Source organism: Chionomys nivalis, chromosome 16, assembly GCF_950005125.1.
Source record: "Chionomys nivalis chromosome 16, mChiNiv1.1, whole genome shotgun sequence".
Taxonomy (NCBI): Eukaryota; Metazoa; Chordata; class Mammalia; order Rodentia; family Cricetidae; genus Chionomys; species Chionomys nivalis.
In genome coordinates, this window is record NC_080101.1 from 64,622,506 (window position 1) to 64,643,645 (window position 21,140).

Below are 21,140 nucleotides of genomic sequence, written 5' to 3' on the forward strand. Positions count from 1 at the left end.
GACAGCTGAACCAAGCTCATGAAAACTCATTAACTCTAGACCAAAAGCTGTGAATCTTCCAAAGGACTGATCTATGACTTCAATATTTGGGAGAGAGTAATGAAGCCTGGACTATCTGAAAGGCCACTGGCAATAGGACCAGAATCTATTACTGGTGTGGGAAGTCCTTCTGTATATTTGTTGCTTTTATTGGTTAATAAATAAAGATGTTTTCAGCCAGTGGCTTAGAAGAATAGAACTATATGGTAAAGCTAAGCTGAATGCTTGGAGAAAGAAGACAGAGACAAAGAGAAGCCATGGAGCTGCTGCTGAAGACAGACACACTGGAACCTTGATGGTAGATCATGATCCTCGTGGCAAAATATAAAATAATGGAAATGGTTTAATTTAGATATAGGCACTACCTAGCAATATGCTAAAGCTCTTGGCCAAACAGTATTGCAAATAATATATTGTCTGAGTGATTATTTTGTGGTCTGGGTATCCAGGAATGAATAAGCAGTCTCCAACAACAATTAGTAGACAGGCATGGGGCAAGAAAAAAAGTTTCTAGACCCACAAAATATGGGATCCAAGCACAGCTTATTGGAAACTGCATTTTTTCAGATAGGTTCTGTTTACAAGGGAGGTTCAGAAACAACTGTGTGGCTTCTTTAAAAACTTGTGACTTCCTGGTTCACCAGGATGAACAGCTCTGACTCTTGGGAGGTCTGGCTACAGAACATTTAAATATGATCTGTGCATAGCGTCTTAAAATTGCTTAATGGTGACACTGACCCACTTTGACCTCGAATCTGGGTTGGAATGAAAGGCTGTCAGCAGAAGCAAACTTGGCTCTGCCATGTAGGACTGGGCAGAGAATGCAAGCCGGACTGCAGAATTGGACCTAGCCACACCTGGTTAGCATTTAAAGAAAAAAAAGTGGTCCTGGTCATAGAAGGATTACAGAGATGTAACAAAGATAGATTCAGATGAAAAAGACCTCTAAATGGATAACACTGTTAGATAAATGTATATAGCCTTGAGAGAAAGAGGAAAAAGAAGAATAAAAAGTATATGGTTTTTAAAAACCAAAATAAAGTCTTTAAAGAGAAAGAGTACAGGCAATCATAGATTAATACAGAAAAAACAGGCCACATAAAGACGGAATATACACAGAGAGTATACATTATGTATATTATTGTATTTTCTTTAAATTTTTACTGTGAAGGAGTTAAGTATAGAAAGACATTTCATTGTATGGGCTGCTAAGCTAAACCAACATATATATTTTAAATGTATCTTGATTTCAAAATTTGGGTCTAAGGATTAGTTGCTTTGGAAAAGAGGTTCTTCTTCTGCTTCCACAGAGGATGGGAACCTGTAGATTCCTTTCAGACTAATGTGGTTTGATAAAACAAGAGCCCCCTGAAATGTCAAGATAACACCCCCCAAAATTACTTCACCCAGCAAACAGCAGGAAGCAGTTTGGAGAGAACTATGCCCTAATTCCAAAATATTGTTTATAAATGTTTGTTTACATTTAAAGGGGGATATGCTATAGATATGAATAATTTGCATTAGTACAGATCTTGGTTTATGGATACAAATTAAAGTTGATTTTTTTATATGTATATTTCTGCTCTTGATTAAGGTATTATGTTTGTACAACTCATTTATAAATGTAAAGCATGGTTAAGAAATGCAGATTATAATCATCTATAATAGTCAAGCTTCTATTCATACTAGTTAGGTTTTTTATATGTACAGAGATATATTTCAGATGGATACTTATTCTTCTAACCTTTCAAAGACTAACAGAATATGGCATTTAAAACGTTTTGAGAACTTAGGACTTTTCATGACAATGAGAGACATCTACTTCTGTCAGCATCAGTTTATTTCAAGAGGACAATGGGCATCATATAGGCTCCTCATGGTGTTTGTTAGCCTTTGGGGCCAGAAACTGCTCTTGTGTGAACTGTTTGACTGGACACACAGGACCCACAGAAAAATCACTGCTGAAGTTGCTTAAAGAAGGTAAGACAGTTCTTCATGGTTCCTGCTTCATGAAAAAGACTGACATGTTTTGCAGGGCACAGAAGAAAGCAATTGATGAACTTTGTCATTTTAAGGCATGAGAGGTCTTCAGATTTCCAGCTTCATGGAAAAGTCTGACAGATATTATTGACCTGTAGGCTAAATATGGTTCCTGCAATGTTATAGAAGAACTGTGGGTGACTGTTCAGGTAGCAAGGTGTCTTTTTCAATTCTAGAGGATTAGAAGTTGCTTACAATGCACTTCCTATTTACTTAGGTAATATTATATCCTTCTGGAGTCTTTGCTGGAGTTTAAGAATAGATAGTTATAGTTTTCCTTAGTTATGATAAAAGATAAAGTAGATACAAATATTGTAACTGTAACTCTTGCCTGATACCTGTTTTATTATATGCAATTTTACTATGTTAAAGTTAAAACCTTCCCTTTATTTAAACAGAAAAGTGGAAATGGTGTTGGAAATCCCTCTGTATATGTGATGATTTTATTGGTTAATGAATAAAGCTTTTTCAGTCAGTGGCTTAGCAGAATAGAGCTAGGCATAAAAACTAAACTAAATGCTGGAAGAAAAAAGGTGGCATTGAAAAAAAGCCGTGTAGCCACTACCAGAGACAGATGTACTGGAAACTTGTTAGTAGGCCTTGAGCCTCATGGTAAAATATAAAATAATGGAAATTGGTTAATTTAATATATAAGAGCTAGCTAACAATACATTTAAGCTATTGGCCAAACAGTATTGCAAATAACATATTTTCTGAGTGACTATTTCATGGTCTGGGTACCTGGGAACCAACAAAGAGCCTCCAACAACATATATCCCTGGTATATGAGCTACCCTGTCGGAGTTCATTCCATATGGTGGGATGCCATACTCAGTCTTATTCTAGAGGTAAGGGGCTTGGTCTTAACCTAACATAATATGACAGACAGTTTTCACACACAATGGGAGACTTTATACTTTGGGAGAAGTGGCTCACTGCTCCTTTTACTACAAATTGGCACCCAACGTGATGGACTAAATCCACTTAAATACCGGAGAGGGCTTTTAAAAAAGTGAGAGAGAGTTTAACACAGCTTTTTGCTGTTTGCTAGGACGTGCCATAGAGAGATTTCCTGATTCAGCAATAGAAGCAGAAAAAAAGGCATGCCATTTTAAAATGCAGCTTCCTGGGTTGTGGTGCCAGTGTGAACTCCAGCCTTAAAACATTTTAGTGTCTTTTATCAGACTGGATGGTTTTGTGCCTGCTCGGGTTCAGGAAGAAAGTACTCTGAGGCCATGCCAATGGCTCAGCGCTCCCCACCTGGGCAGGAGGTGGGATAAGGTCTACTAGGCGTGCACAAGGAGGAGAGCATGGCAGATTCACGCTGCCATAAACAGAGATGTTTCCAGGCTGTGCAGTGGTCTGCCTGGAAGATTTTAATGTAACTCATATAAAAAGCTCATTCTGAGAGCTAAATTGCTAAGTGTGGCTCCTACCAGAGGTGAAAGAAAAAAAAGGCCGTGTAGTTTTAGGACACCAGCTTTCTGGGCTATGCTCCTAGCGTGACCTCTGTCTCTTGTGGAAGACAGAGAATTTGGATGGGGTTTTGTGAGTAAAACGCTTGCTTGCTTGATAGCAATGTGGACTTGCCGTGTGCCTGGAACTGTGCGTGGCTCAAGGGCACCAAATGGCTAAGGTAGAAGCAGCTCAGGCTTTGCTCTGCCTTGCTGAACTGTGCTGACCTCAAGCAGGAACAATTGTAATTATCATAACAATAGTGTAGTTAAGGTTTAGACTGGGCAGGAAATAGGTGGTACTGTATTACATCTACATGGTGCAACATAAGTTTCAAAGAAGTGCTTACCATTTTAAGAAGTGCTCCTGGATAGTAAAGAATTACAGATTCACCATAGCACAGATTCAGACATAAAAGACCTCTAAATGGGTCACAGATTTAGATGAGTGTACGGTAGGCTTGGGAGAGAGAAGAAAAACAATATAGAGAATAAAGTTAATACCTTAAAAAGGGGTAAAGTCTTTAAAGAGACAGAGTACAGATAGTTATAGATTAAAAGAAATAAATAAAAATAAGCCACGTAAAAATGGAAAATTCACAGAGTCAGGATTATGTACATTGTGTTTTCTTTAAATTTTTTGACTGTGAAGGAGCTAAATATAGCGAGACATTTCATTGTGTGGGCTGCTAAGCTGATCCAACATGTATGTTCTAAATGTATCATGACTTCCAAATTTGGGTCCAAGGAAATGATGCTTTGGAGAGGGTCTTCTTTTGTTTTCACAGAGGATGAGACCCTGTGGATTGCTTCTATCCCAATATGGTATGATAGACCACGCCCTCCTGAAAGGTGGCTGTAAACACCCTCAAAAAATTACTTCATTCAACTACCGACTGAGATGAACTTGACACACGGGTTATACCATGAAAGACCTGAATAACAGCACCCCCATTCAGCAACAAGAAGTTTGGGGAGAAATAACTGCGCCCATATTCCCAAATACATTTAAAGGGAGAAATGATATAGATAAAAATGATTTACAATGGTATAAATTTTATTCTATTGATATAAATTTAAGGTCAATTTTGTTACATGCATATGTATTTCTGACCTTGACTAAGGTATTGTGATTGTGTAGTTCATTTAAAAATGTAATGTATAATTAGGAAATATTGGTTACTAATGGATAATCATTAATAATAGTAAAGCATGTAGTCATGTTAGTTAGATTTTCTAGATATATAGAGATATATCTCAGTTAGATAGGCATTCTTCATATCTTTCAAAGACTGCAGAATGTGGCATTTAGAATGTTTTAATAACTTAGAGTTTTTCATGACAATGAGACATGTCTGCTCCTGGCAGCACCCATCTACTTCAAGAAGAAGATGGGCATTGAAGAGTTGGTTAGCCATTTGTGCAAGAAACTGCTCTTGCCTGACTGTCACATAAACTGGACACAAAGAACCTGCAGAGAGAGGACTGCTGAACTTGCCTAAAGGTGAGATGATCTTTCAGGGTTCCTGCTTCATGAAAGAGTCTATGAGACATTCTGCAGACACAGCAAAAAGTGACTGAACTGCCTTTGAAATTTCTTGCTTCATGGAAATGTCTGCTGGATACTGTGGGCCTGAAGGCTGAAGATGGATGCCCCAACGGTACAGAGGAACTTTGGGTGACTGTACAGGCAGCAAGATGTCTCTGTCATTTCTAGAGTTTTGTAACTTGCTTATTTCTTGTTTGATTAGGTAATATTATATCCTTCTGGAGTCTTTAATTGAGTTGAAGAATGGTTAGTTATAGTTTTCCTTAGCTTTAATAAAAGATGAAAAAGATATAAATATTGTAACTGTAATTCTTGTTTGATAACTATTTTGTTATATGTAAATTTACTATGTTAAAGTGAAAGCCTTTCTTTTTTGTTTAAGCAGAAAAAGGGGAAATGATGTAGGATGGTCATCTGTCTATGTGTTACTTTCATTGGTTAATAAAAAAACTGTCTTGGCCTTTTGATAGGCTAGCCCTTAGGTGGGTGGAGAAGACAGAACAGAATGTTGGGAGGAAGAAGCAGAGTCAGGCAGACACCATGCTTCTCCTACCCAGGATGGACAGCGGTTAGAATCATGCCAGTAAGCTACAGTCAAGTGATGATACACAGTAATAGAAAAGAGTTAATCAAGATATGAGAGTTAGCCAATAAGAGGCTAGAACTAATGGGCTGGGCAGTGTTTAAATGAATACAGTTTCCATGTAATTATTTCAAGTGTAAACTAGCCAGAGAGCCATGCCATGGGAAGTGACTCACCACTCCTTTTACTACAGAATGTAAAATAAAATTTAAAAATTAAATTAGTAAAAACATGAAAACATTAGTATACTCAGAAATCTAAACACTTATCCCACCATTCCTATACAATATTCCCCCTTTTACTTTCAGAAAGATATCCCTGAATTTGATCTCCTTTGTTTAGATTTTTCTCTGACCATGAACAGTAACAATTTGTAGCCAACTCCAATATAAATGATAAATATCTATTTAATGATGAAAAATTATCACCATGCCTTTTGGGGATGTTGGTGTAATGTTTTCTAATGTACTTTCTGTTTAGGAGGACAGTGACATCTTTAGGGAACCATGAGTAAATTAAGATAATGGGCAAGTCATGGGGGTGCTAGCTGTTGCCTACTCTGGCTGTAATGGGATAATGCAAGGCTTCTCTGATGTTCCGGTGGAACAGTCTGTGAGGCTAACCCATCTTAGCACAAGTGACCTTACTTAAAGCTGTTCTGGATGAAGAACTCTGAAGAAAATGGAATAGAGGCACTTTGAGAGGCTAGATCATGTGGGTGGGCCAACCATTTTCATTGGTGTCTGGTCCCCTTGCTCTGAAAACACACAAACATTTAAAGGTAGAGGACAAATGCATATTAACACAAATATGGAATGCATGGTGTACACAAGTCAGTTAAAGATGAATTTTTGGTTCTATGTTTGAGTAGGTTAAAGAGATATGTTAACTTTATAAGTCTGATTGGACTGTATAAACAAACTGTAATATAAATCTCTATCCATGCCATATCAAAGGGTGACACATAATAATAAGTCATGGGGACTCTGTAGCCAAAAAGATTTATCATCTTTCATCTCATCTCTAAGATTTTCGCATGGAAAGGGATCAGCTTACACATCACCTCTACTGCAGTCTTTCTTGACTTTCTCTCTCACGTCTGTAGCCAAGATCTTCAGGGGATCAAATAGGATCTCTATTAACCCCGAAGGAATCCACAACCTTTGACTTTCTTTGTAAACAAGTGTATGGCCTTTTCCTCACTCCACTTTTAAACTTCCATCTTAAAGTTAAGACATTCCTAAATTATAAAGGTTGGTTTAATTCAATAGTCTTTTCCACATTTCAACATCTTTCAGCTGCTGTCTGCTCATGAGTATACAAAAATTCAGAATTAACAAAGCACCATATAAGATCACAACTCCCTGTGTTGTATTACTTCCCTTTTTTATATGGCTTACTTTTTTAGTTACTCATCTCTTTAAATACTTTAATATTATTAAACATTTTTTAAATGTTTGCACCCTTTCATCTTGTTTTCTTAATCCTTTGCACATTGTTAAATACATGGTAACCTGCTCAGAGTTTTTTTTTCCACTCTGAACCTTCTTTTTTTCCACTCTGAACATTCTTTATTGACTGTCTGTCACTTTTTCTGGCTGCATGAACAAAACCTTAAACCACATCCCGGTTTACTTTATGGGCACATCAAGCTGCAGGCAGTAACCAGGAGACATATTTCTGTACCACACTCTACATGAGAGACTGTGGGACTAGGAAGCCATGTTTGGTTTTGTTTATCTGTGTTTTGAACCTTTTTTAATGCCTTTTCAATTCTCGTGTTGAAATACATGTATCCATGTTGGATATCATTTGTTGTTGAACATTTTGGTCAAAGTCATTGGCTCACAAATAATGACATGAAGATATTAATTATAAAATCTCAGCTAATAGTTCAGCTTTATTTTTAACTAGCTCTTATAACTTGAATTAATACATTTCTATTAATTTACTTTCTGCTTCATGACTTTATTGTCTCACCTCCATAGTACTATCCTGCTTGCTCTGCATCCCATGACATCTCCCCTTCTTTCCAGTATCCTCTCTGCCTGGAAATTCTGCCTAGTTATTGGCTATACAGCTTTTTAATTAAACAATCAGAGTGACACATTTTGACAATATCCAAAAGATTAATCCATAACAACTCTATATATCCATAGCCAGTTTCTGTGTTCCTTCAAATAAGGGAACATAACCTGAGATGCATGTTACTTATATAATGATTCTATGGGGCAAAGAGGTCTTGTCTCCTTAATAATGGTGGTTTGAAAATCTGTTTTTTTTTTTTTTTTTTTTTTGCTTAGGATCTTTTAAAAATGTATCCTAGATAACTAGACTGTGCCAAACAGGACATCAATCTCTAACCTACATAACATTAAACAGAAAACATAATACTAGCCATCTAAGTAACTCAGATCATAGTAGAAATGAAAGCAAGAGTATCGAGGTTGGTGGGATATAAACAAAGGCAGACCACAAGAACAAGGCAAAGGACTGGAGATTCAGTAGCAAAAACATGAATCCTTTTTACTCCAGTATGTTTTTCTGTGTCTTTTAATTGGGGAATGAAACATTATTCAATCACATATTCTTTTTTTTTTTTTTTTTTTGGTTTTTTGAGACAGGGTTTCTCTGTGGTTTTGGAGCCTGTCCTGGAACTAGCTCTTGTAGACCAGGCTGGTCTCGAACTCACAGAGATCCGCCTGTCTCTGCCTCCTGAGTGCTGGGATTAAAGGCGTGAGCCACCACCGCCCGGCCCCAATCACATATTCTTAATTTTGCATTTTCTTTCTTTCTTCTTTTTTTTTAGTTTTTAGTTTTTTGAGACAGTGTTTCTTTGTGTTATTGCCCTGGCTGAACTGGAACTCATTCTGTTGACCAGGCTGACTTCAAACTTACAAAGACCCATAGGCCTCTGACTCCCAAGTCCTGTAATTAAAAGTATGAATCACTACCACTCATCTTAAGTTATTTTCTTAGACCTCATTTATTCATCTGCTCTGGTATCAGTAATTACTTATTTGTAGCAATTTATTTAGGTATGTTTATGCTTCTCTTTACACATAGAATGTGAAAATACATTATTTTAATCTGTTTGTATCATGAAATGTTTTTATTTATTTTTCAATTTTTATACATATATTATTTTTGTGTAATCTGAGTTGAAAGCACAACCTTTCAGAACTTTGAATACATCTTTAAAGGCCCTTCTGGCTTTAATTTTTTTCTGTTGGGGGAGTCAGAAGTTATTCTCATGAAACTGCCTTTGTAGGTTGCTTAATCTTTTCCTCTTGCAGTGTTAAGTACCATTTCTTTATTCTGTGTTTTTATATTTTAAATTTAGTATGCCCTGGACTTTAAAAGAAGTGTAATCTACAAGATTGCTTTCAGGAACCAAAACCATTTCCTTATATATTTAATGGCACAGCAATTATTACAGTGAGGAGGAATGAAGAATTTTGTCTTAATCAGTCTTTTACCAGAGTTTCATGTAAGAGAAAATTGTTTTACTAGCCCTCCTTCTAAGAACAGCATATGAAGCCACAATAAATATATACCCAAAGATGTATTTCTATTCTGTGAAAAGATTGCTAATTTAAAAGCCTTGGTATTACCAGTAAATTATCTTGGATATCCTAACCACATTTCACAGACATACATATTGTTCTTTGTCAGGTGCGTGAGTTACAAGGAAAACCTAGAGATATCATACAATCAAAGTTATGCATTAATGTTGAGTCGGTAGTAACTAAATGAATTGGAAGTTCAAAACATAATGGGATGGCGTAAAATGTTCCTCTAGAGAGCAGTGAGTGCCTGACTAGCAGTCAGGCCTCAAGGTCCCCGCCAGGGAGTGCGGGACCCTGCTGCTGGGGCTGCAGGGTCTGCTGTGCTCTCCTGGACCTGCCCTGCAAGCCTCCTTCTTCCCTTGGTCCCTGGCTCTTTGGGCTACCAGGTGTCCCTGTGTAGGTGCTGAGAAGTTCCATCTGGATGGGTGAGTGTGTGCTATCCTGGGGCAGACTGTCCCAGAAGAGAGCACAAACCCCCTCCTCCAGCTCCTGCTGCAGGGTTTTCTTTCCTACACACGCACCACCCCCAAGCCTGCCTTGTCTGCAAGGTCCTTTGCTGAGGATCAGCTTCCTGCTCCTACATTAAGGTTACCCACCCAGAGCAGTGAGTTCCTGAAGCAGGCAGGCCTCAAGGTCCCTGCCAGGGAGTGCGGGACCCTGCTGCTGGGGCTGCAGGGTCTGCTGTGCTCTCCTGGAACCGCCCTGCCTGCCTCCTTCTTACCTTGGTCCCTGGCTCATTGGGCTACCAGGTGTCCCTGTGTAGGTGCTGAGAAGTTCCATCTGGACAGGTGAGTGTGTGCTATCCTGGGGCGGACTGTCCCAGAAGAGAGCTCAAACCCTCTTCCCCCCAGCTCCTGCTGCAGGGCTCTCTTTTCTACACACGTGCCCCCCTCCCCCCAAGCCTGCCTTGACTGCAAGGTCCTTTGCTGAGGAACAGCTTCCTGCTCCTACACTAAGGCTACCCAACCAGAGCAGTGAGTGCCTGCCTACCGGGCAGGCCTCATCAACCCCGAAAGGGAGCACAGGCACCTCCAGCCTGTGCTGCAGGGTTGCCTGTGTTCTATTCGACCCCAACCTACCACCTGCATTCGCTCTTTTGTCCGCAGGTCATTGGACTACCAGACGTTCATGTTTTGGTGTTGAGGAGTCCATCTGGAAGTGAACGGTTCCTGCCCCTACACTGAGGAGATACACCCAGAGAGTTAGTCACAGCAAAGACTGCACCAAGACACCAGGCCTCTTCTGGCTCCATTTGAAGGAAGAGATGGGCAGGCGACAATGCAAGAATTCCTCCAAAAGCCTGAAAGGCAACGTGACATCACCAGAATCCAGGAATCCCGAAATAAGAAGAATTGTACACCCTATTCCAGAAGAATTAGAAGAATTCGACCCAAAAGTGAATTATATGAAAATAATAGAGGACCTTAAACAGGAGGTGAAAAACTGCCATATTCAATTAGAGATTACAAGCAAAAAGGTAGAGGAAATGAATAAATCTCTCAAAGATACCCAAGAAAACCAAGCGAAACAAGAAAAAGTAATCAAACAGGTAAGGGAAACGGTTCAAGACTTGAAGAATGAAGTGGAAGTAATAAAGAAAACACAAACCGAGGGAAGGATGGAGATGAAAAATCTGGATAAACAAACAGGAACTACAGAGACAAGTACTACCAACAGATTACAAGAAATAGAAGAATCTCAGACACTGAAGATACCATAGAGAAAATAAACACACTGATCAAAGAAAACAACAAAACCAACAAATTCTCATTACAAAACATTCAGGAAATCTGGGACACAATAAAAAGACTAAACCGAAGAATAATAGGGATAGAAGAAGGAGAAGAAGTACAGCTCAATAGTCCAGAAAATATACTTAATAAAATTATAGAAGAAAACATTCCCAACCTTAAGAAAGATATTCCTTTGAAGGTCCAAGAAGCATACAGAACACCAAATCGACTGGATCAAAAAAAAAAAAAAACATCTCCTGGTCATATAATAATCAAAACACAAAACATACAGAATAAAGAAAGAATATTAAGAACGGCAAAGGAAAAAGGTCAAATTACCTATAAAGGTAAACCTATCAGACTTACACCTGACTTCTCTATGGAAACCATGAAAGCCAGAAGGTCCTGGATAGATGTACTGCAGAAAATAAGAGTCCATGGATGCGAGCCCAGACTACTATACCCAGCCAAGCTTACATTCAGTATAAATGGAGAAAACAAAATTTTCCAGGATAAAAACATTTAAACAATATGTAGCCACAGATCCAGCCTTACAGAAAGTAATTGCAGGAAAATCACATCCCAAGGAGTCCAACAATGCCCACAATAACTCAGACATCTAATGACCCTTCACCAGCACAACTTGAAGAAGGGAAACACACAAACCCTACTACGAAAAGAAAGAAAGAAAGAAAGAAAGAAAGAAAGAAAGAAAGAAAGAAAGAAAGAAAGAAAGAAAGAAAAAAAAGGAAAAATGAACGGAGTTAACAACCACTGGTCATTAATATCACTTAATATCAATGGACTCAACTCACCTATAAAGAGGCACAGGCTGAGAGATTGGATACGAAAACAGGATCCAACATTCTGCTGTTTACAAGAAACACACCTCAATTACAAAGATAGACATCTACTCAGAGTAAAGGGCTGGGAAGAGGTTTATCAAGCAAATGGACCTAAGAATCAAGCAGGTGTGGCCATACTAATTTCTTTTTTTTTTTTTTTTTTTGGTTTTGTTTTTTTTGAGACAGGGTTTCTCTGTGGTTTTGGAGCCTGTCCTGGAACTAGCTCTTGTAGACCAGGCTGGTCTCGAACTCATAGAGATCCGCCTGCCTCTGCCTCCCGAGTGCTGGGATTAAAGGCATGCGCCACCACCGCCCGGCGCCATACTAATTTCTAACAAAGTTGACTTCAAACTAAAATCAATCGAAAGAGATGGAGACGGACATTTTTTACTCATAACAGGAATAATTTATCAGGATGAAGTTTCAATCCTGAATATCTATGCCCCTAATATAAAAGCACCCACTTATGTAAAAGAAACATTGCTAAAACTCAAGGCAGTCATCAAACCACACACACTAATAGTAGGAGATTTAAACACTCCTCTCTCACCAATGGACAGGTCAATCAGACAGAAACCTAACAGAGAAATAAGAGAATTAATGGAGGTAATGAATCAAATGGACTTAACAGACATCTATAGAACATTCCACCCAAATAGGAAAGAATATACCTTCTTCTCTGCAGCTCATGGAACCTTCTCGAAAATAGACCACATACTCGGTAACAAAGCAAACTTACACAGTTACAAAAAAATATCAGTAACCACCTGTGTCTTATCAGATCACCATGGATTAAAGTTAGAATTCAACAACAATGCTATCTCAAGAAAGCCTATGAACTCATGGAAACTGGACAGTCAACTACTGAACAACACCTGGATCAAGGAAGAAATAAAGAAAGAAATTAAAGTCTTTCTTGAATTCAATGAAAAAGAAGACTCAACATACTCAAACCTATGGGACACTATGAAAGCAGTACTAAGAGGAAAGTTTATTGCATTAGTGCCCACTTAAAGAAAACAGAGAAAGCACACATTGGAGAATTAATAGCCTACCTGAAAGCTCTAGAAAAAAAAAGAAGCAGACTCACCTAGGAGAAGTAGAAGACTGGAAATAATCAAACTGAGGGCTGAAATCAACAAAATAGAAACACAGAAAACAATCCAAATAATCAATGAAACAATAAGCTGGTTCTTGGAGAAAATCAATAAGATTGATAAACCCCTATCCAAACTAATCAAACAGCAGAGAGAGAATACGCAAATTAACAAGATCAGAAACGAAAAGGGAGACATAACGACAGACACAGAGGAAATTCAGAGAATCATTAGATCTTACTACAAAAGCCTGTATGCCACAAAATTGGAAAATGTAAAAGAAACGGACACTTTTTTAGATAAGTACCATATACCAAAGTTAAACCAGGACCAGGTGAACAACCTAAATAGACCTGTTAGTCGCGAAGAATTAGAAGGTGTTATAAAAAACCTCCATACCAAAAAAAGCCCAGGTCCAGACGGCTTCAATGCAGAATTCTACCAGAACTTCCAAGAAGACCTAATACCTATACTCCTTAATGTATTTCACAATTTAGAAACAGAAGAGTCATTGCCAAATTCCTTTTATGAAGCTGCAGTTACTCTGATACCAAAACCACACAAAGATACAACCAAGAAAGAGAACTACAGGCCAATCTCACTCATGAACATCGACGCAAAGATACTCAATAAAATACTGGCAAACCGAATCCAAGAACACATTAGAAAAATTATCCATTATGATGAAGTAGGCTTCATCCCAGAGATGCAGGGCTGGTTCAACTTACGAAAATCTATCAATGTAATCCATCATATAAATAAACTGAAAGAAAAAAACCATATGATTATTTCATTAGATGCTGAAAAAGCATTTGACAAAATTCAACATCCCTTTATGATAAAGGTCTTAGAAAGATTAGGGATATAAGGGTCGTATCTAAGTATAATAAAAGCTGTTTATAGCAAGCCGACAGCTAACATCAAATTAAATGGAGAGAAACTCAAAGCTATTCTACTAAAATCAGGAACATGACAAGGCTGTCGACTCTCTCCATTCCTCTTTAATATAGTGCTTGAAATTCTAGCGATAGCAATAAGACAACATAAGGGGATCAAAGGGATTCAAATTGGAAAGGAAGAAGTTAAACTTTCATTATTTGCAGACGATATGATAGTGTACATAAGCGACCCCAGAAACTCCAGCAAAGAACTCCTACAGCTGATAAACACCTTTAGTAGCGTTGCAGGATACAAGATCAATTCCAAAAAATCAGTTGCCCTCCTATACACAAAGGATAAGGAAGCAGAGAGGGAAATCAGAGAAGCATCACCCTTCACGATAGTCACAAATAGCATAAAATATCTTGGGGTAACCCTCACCAAAGAAGTGAAGGATCTATTACAAGAACTTTAAGTCTTTGAAGAAAGAAATTGAGGAGGACACCAGAAAATGGAAGGATCTCCCTTACTCTTGGATTGGGAGAATCAACATAGTAAAAATGGCGATTCTACCAAGGGCAATTTATAGATTCAATGCAATCCCCATTAAAATGCCATCAAAATTCTTCACAGATCTTGAGAGGACATTAATCAACTTTATATGGAAAAACAAAAAAACCCAGGATAGCCAAAACAATCTTATATAATAAAGGATCGTCTGGAGGCATTACCGTCCCTGACTTCAAACTCTATTACAGAGCTTCAGTATTGAAAACAGCTTGGTATTGGCATAAAAACAGAGAAGTCGATCAATGGAACAGAGTAGAAGACCCTGATTTTAACCCACAAACATATGAACACCTGATTTTTGATAAAGAAGCTAAAAGTATTCAATGGAAAAAAGAGAGCATCTTCAACAAATGGTGCTGGCACAACTGGTTGTCAACGTGTAGAAGAATGAAAATAGATCCATATCTATCGCCATGCACAAAACTCAAGTCCAAATGGATTAAAGACCTCAATATCAGTCTGAACACACTGAACCTGATAGAAGAAAAAGTGGGAAGTACTCTACAACATATGGGTACTTCCTTCGTTTATCCCCAGCAGCACAGACATTAAGGACAACATTGAATAAATGGGACCTCCTGAAAATGAGTAGCTTCTGTAAAGCAAAGGACACTGTCACTAAGACAAAAAGGCAACCCACTGACTGGGAGAAGATCTTCACCAACCTTGCAACAGACAAAGGTCTGATCTCCAAAATATTTAAAGAACTCAAGAAACTAGACTTTAAAATGCTAATTAACCCAATTAAAAAGTGGGGCACTGAACTGAACAGAGAATTCTCAACAAAAGACATTCAAATGGCCAAAAGACACTTAAAGTCATGCTCAACCTCCTTAGCGATAAGGGAAATGCAAATTAAAACAACTTTGAGATACCATCTTACACCTGTCAGAATGGCTAAAATCAAAAACACCAATGATAGCCTTTGCTGGAGAGGTTGTGGAGAAAGGGGCACACTCATCCATTGCTGGTGGGAATGCAAACTTGTGCAACCACTTTGGAAATCAGTGTGGCGATTTCTCAGGAAATTTGGGATCAACCTACCCCAAGATCCAGTAATACCACTCTTGGGAATATACCCAAGAGACGCCCTATCATATGACAAAAGTATCTGTTCAACTATGTTCATAGCAGCATTGTTTGTAATAGCCAGAACCTGGAAACAACCTAGTTACCCTTCAATGGAGGAATGGATGAAGAAAGTGTGGAATATATATATTTTAGAGTACTACTCAGCGGTAAAAAACAATGACTTTTCGAATTTTGCATGCAAATGGATGGAAATAGAAAATACTATCCTGAGTGAGGTATCCCAGACCAAAAGAGAGGAACTTGGGATGTACTCACTCATAATTGGTTTCTAGCCATAAATAAAGGACATTGAGCATATAATTTGTGATCCTAGAGTAGCTAAATAAGAAAGTGAACCCAAAGAAAATCGTATAGTCATCCGCCTGGATAGGGGAAGTAGACAAGATTGCCGGGCAAAAACTGGGAACTAGCGAGTGAGGTTGCTTGGGGCTAAGGTGAAATGGGATGAGAAACGTGAGAAGGGGAGGATGTGAGGAGCTTGAGGGATTGGGATGGTTAGGATATAGGAAGGATGGATACGGGAGCAGCGAAGTATATATCCTAACTAAGGGAGCCATCTTAGGGTTGGCAAGAGACTTGACTCTAGAGGGGCTTGCAGGTGTCCAGGGAGATGTCCCCAGCTGGTACCTTGGGCAACTGAGGAGAGGGAACCTGAAATGATCCTGTCCTATACTGATGAATATCTTACATATCACCTTAGAACCTTCATCTGGCGATGGATCGAGATAGAGACAGAGACTCAATTGGGAGCAACGGTCTGGGCTCTTAAGGTCCAAATGAGGAGCAGAAGGAGAGAGAACATGAGCAAGGAAGTCAGGACCACAAGGGGTGCACCCACCCACTGTGACATTGGAACTGATTTATTGGGAGCCCACCAAGGCCAGCTCGTCTGGGACTGAATAAGCATGGGTTGAAACTGGACTCTCTGAACATGGCGGACAATGAAGGCTGATGAGAAGCCAAGGACAATGGCACTAGGTTTCGATCCTAATACATGAACTGGCTATGTGTGAGCTTAGCCTGTTTGGAAGATCACCTTCCTGGACCTAGATAGAAGTGAGAGGACCTTAGTCTTCCCGCAGGGCAGGGAATTTGTACTGCTCTTCAGTATCGAGAGGGAGGGGGAATGGAGTGGGGGGAGGAGAAGAGGAGTTGGGATAGGGAAAGGGGAGTGGGGGGAGGGGCAATATTTGGGAGGAGGGGGAGGGAAATGGGAAACGGGGACAGGTGGAAATTTTAATTAAAAAAGAATAAAAATAATAAAAAAAACCAAAAACAAAAAAAATTAATAAATGTGACCTTATGGAACTGAAAAAAAAGATGTTCCTCTAAAGGTCGCCTAACTCTGAACAAGTTAGAGATACCGTATATAAACAGAATGAGAGCACAGTATAAATGTTATCAAAACACCCTATTAACTTGTTTACAGGTTTTATAAAACTTTGATTTGTAAAGGTAAATTTTAATCATTTCTCAAAAATCTAATTCCTATAATCTGCTTTGTCATTTGTCCTTGATATCCTAATTTCTATATAATCCATTCTACTGGTGAAGCTTTCCACACATAGAAACTTTTCAGTGTGTCTTATATCAATCAGCTACTTATTCTCTTTGAGTATATTTATATCTTCTTGAGTGGTTTGAATTAGTTATGAATCACTTTTTAATTATTTGGAAGTCCTTCAAGGTGAATTTTAATATACAACATTGTTATCAGATTTGTAATTTTGGAAGGGACATGGTGGTTTGGATTTTCATGCTGTTTCTGATTTTGCAATGGAACTTATTTATCTCAGGTTACTTGGCTAAATAGGAATATGGGCTTGGGGCTGGTGATCTGATACCTGCTCTCCCGTCAGTACATCAGCTGTAATAATTGAAGAAGTGTGGGCTAGATGATCAGTGTTCTGGAATGCTTAACTGTTGATATCAGTAGATAAGAAGATAAAATAAGCTTTGGGCACTTGGCACATGTTGGGACCTTGACATTCCTTTCTGTCTTACTGAGAGCTGAACAGAGGGCTGGAGTTTAGGCTGAATTTTGGGACCCAGAGACTCATTACGTATCAGCACAAGAAACTTGGTGAGTAGAGAAATTTTGGGATCAGAGACTTCTCAGATTCTTAACTAGATTAATAAGAGAAGAGGACATCAAAGTGATGCAAATAGGACAGGAAGAAGTCAGATCGTCTCTATTTACCTGGCATAATGCTCTACTTAGAAGGTTCTGGAGAAGTCACCAGAAAATGTTAATTAACAAGATACAAATCAATACCCTAAAGTCATTATCATTTATATACATCAAAATGAACTCACTGGAAAAGAAATCAAGGTAGAGGTGGGAAATTCTAGTACTAATGGCTTAAAAACATAATTTGAAATAAACTTAACAAAGTGAATGAAATAATTCTAGAATTAAATTTTACAAGACTTGAATAAAGAGATAAAAAATTTCAGAAGGTAGATATATGCACAGCTCAGAGGGAATAGTATAATCAATACTAGAAAAATGTCTGCATTGCTGAAAGAAATCTACTAATTCAATATAATGTTCGTTACCAAACCCAGTCTATGAATAACTGAAAAACAAAATAAAACTGAAATTCATATAGAAGTACAGAAGCCCACAAATACAAAAATGAGCTTTAACAGAAAAAACAATGCTAAATACATTTTTGTAATATCTGATGTCAAAAGATATTACACAGTAATAGAAATCTGAAATAGGTCTTTAAATTTGTCAGTGCTACCTTTATTAGAACCTCTCCTGGAAGGTTGGAAAGTATTGAAAGCCCATAGTATAAACCATATGGAACACTTAAAATGAGAACTTCATTTCATTATACTTATTCAATAGTTCTAAGCAGCAAAAGATTTGGTGAACATGCATAGAAAATTTTTTAGTTTGAGAGAAAATAAGGCAAATGATGATACTGGTTTTTTTTTCATAGCATCTCTGAAGTAATCTACAAAGGATAGGCATAAGCTCCATGATAAAATTAACTAGCTTCTAGCATCTGAGGACATAGTGAACAATACAAAATTATTTAGTGATAAAATTGTGCATAAAAAAATCTAAAGTCTTATTTTATGAATTCTTTTATACATTTATTATCTCCAACTTGATAGAGTAACAGTTTTCCACATAAGAGGATGATGGCATTTCATCTTTTTTTTTATTTTTTTATTTTTTATTGAAAAAAAAATTTCTGCCTCCTCCCAGCCTCCCATTTCCCTCCCACTCCTCCCACTCCTCTCCCCCTCCTTCTCCAGTCTGAAGAGCAGTCATGGTTCCCTACACTGTGGAAAGTCCAAGGTCCTCCCCACTCCATCTAGGTCTAGGAAGGTGGGTATCCAAACTGGCTAGGTTCCCACAAAGCCAGAACATGAAGTAGGATCAAAACCCAGTGCCATTGTCCTTGGCTTCTCATCAGCCCTCATTGTCCGCAGTGTTCAGAGAGTCCGGTTTTATCCCATGCTTTTTCAGTTCCAGTCCAGCTGGCCTTGGTGAAGGATGGATATGGGAGCAGGGAAGTATATATCTTAATTAAGGGAGCCATCTTAGGGTTGGCAAGAGACCTGAGCCTAGAGGAACTCCCAGGTGCCCAGGGGCATGTCCCCAGTTAGTTCCTTGGGCAGCTGAGGATAGGGAACCTGAAATGGCCCTATCCTATAGCCATACTGATGAATATCTTGCATATCACCATAGAACCATCATCTGGCGATGGATGAAGATAGAGACAGAGACAGATATTGGAGCACCGGAATGAACTCCCAAGGTCCCAATGAGAAGCAGAAGGAGGGGGAACATGAGCAAGGAAGTTAGGACCGCGAGGGGTGCACCCACCCACTGAGACAGAGGGACTGATCTATTGGGAGCTCACCAAAAATCTAAAGGTTTTTAAGTGTGCCCTGGGAGAGATTGCTCTTCCCAGCGTCCGCAGATCTTAAGTTGCAGAAAATCAGACTGAAACCCTAGTTATAATGTTGACTGAATTATAGAAAAAACCTAAGTCAATGTCTGAGAGGGTGTTAATAGTTAAAGTAAGGGAATTAATTAGTAAAGAATGTGATCCTGTAACTTTAAAAGGGGATATCTGGGAGGATTCTATTGAAGTTGCGTGTAACTTGAGATGGATAAGATTCAGTGCAAAATCAAGAACAACATGAAAATCCAAGGCACCATGTCTCTTCCAAAATTGAAAATCTCATAATAAATCTCAAATTTGCAAGGATTTATCTTACTTGAGTAAATAGTACCCTCTGTCCACATACTGACATATTGCCTTTTTTTAACTTTGACTAGAGAAATTAATCATTCATTGTCTGCTCAACCAGAAGTGACATTTTCTGAAGGAAATATCAAATAGGACAATACCAAGGACCTTCACAGTCTACCAATAGTCACCTCTAAACATATAACGAGACATTAGAAAAAGCAGATTCCTAAAGGAAAAGTAGAAAGTTTAGTTCATGTAGTGCAGTACACTACTAAAAAGTTTAATGAATTTGTTAATTCATCTAAAAGGAAGTCTGGGAAATATGTATACAAATGGTTTACAAGATTATGGAACAAATGTGGAAAAAACATAAAATTGAATCATACAGAGTTTATTAATATGACCTCTGTGGTTGTTTGAAAGAAAATGGTAACAATACGTTCATAAACTACCAGAAAGTGTATCCTGGTTGAAATATTTGTGACCTTGTTAGAGGAAGTTTATCACTGGGTACTGGTATTGAGGTTTAACATGATCAATTCAGGCCCAGTGTCATTTCTCTCTTTGAACTACCTCATGATCCAGATATAGAAATCTTGGTTCCTTCTCCTATGCTTCCTGCCATGAAAAATGGACTATGAATGTCTGAATTATAAGCTACACCCAATGATATGTTTTCCTTTATAAGAAGTGCCTCAGGCATGGTGTCTCTCCACAGCAATAAAAGCCCCAAGACAATGTTGAGCATTGCCATGACAGGCCTGAGCATGCTTTTGCTTGAAGGAATATGTGCTTTTTGACTTTGAATTGGAAAATTATTTTAACACTTTTTGTCTGATTTAATGAGTCTTACTAGTAAGGACATTAATTGGGGATAGTAATGTTGAGATTGATTTGAAATATGGAGGCCCAACTCAAGAGGTTTCAGACTAGGAGGATTTTATTAAGTGGCCTAGAGGCTGGTCTAATGATATTTTGGTGAAGAATCTTGTTGCTTTCTGTCCTTGTCTAATAAATCTGCCTGAGGCAAAATTGAAAAATTATAGATTAACAGCTTTGGCAGAGAGCATTTCCAAACAACTGTGGTGTGTGGATATTAGTGTCCAGTGAATATATATATAATTGTTTCATATATATATATATATATATATATATATATATATATATATATTCACCCAGCAAAGAAAATACTAAGTGTATAGCTATAGTTAGAGGAGAAAAAGAACACTAGGAGGTTTGCATAAATTAAAGGAAAACCTGATACTAAAAGAAATATAGGGAGTGGTGACATCAGAGCAAGACTCCACCCAGCTAAGATTTCAACTTGTGAAAAGTAATGAAAGAAAACTGAAATGGAATTAAAGAAACTTTAGGGTCAGAATTGGTGGTGCATACATTAATTTCAGAACTCAGTAGGCAGAAGCTGTTGGACATCTGAGTGCAAAGACAACCTGGTCCACAGAGTAAGTT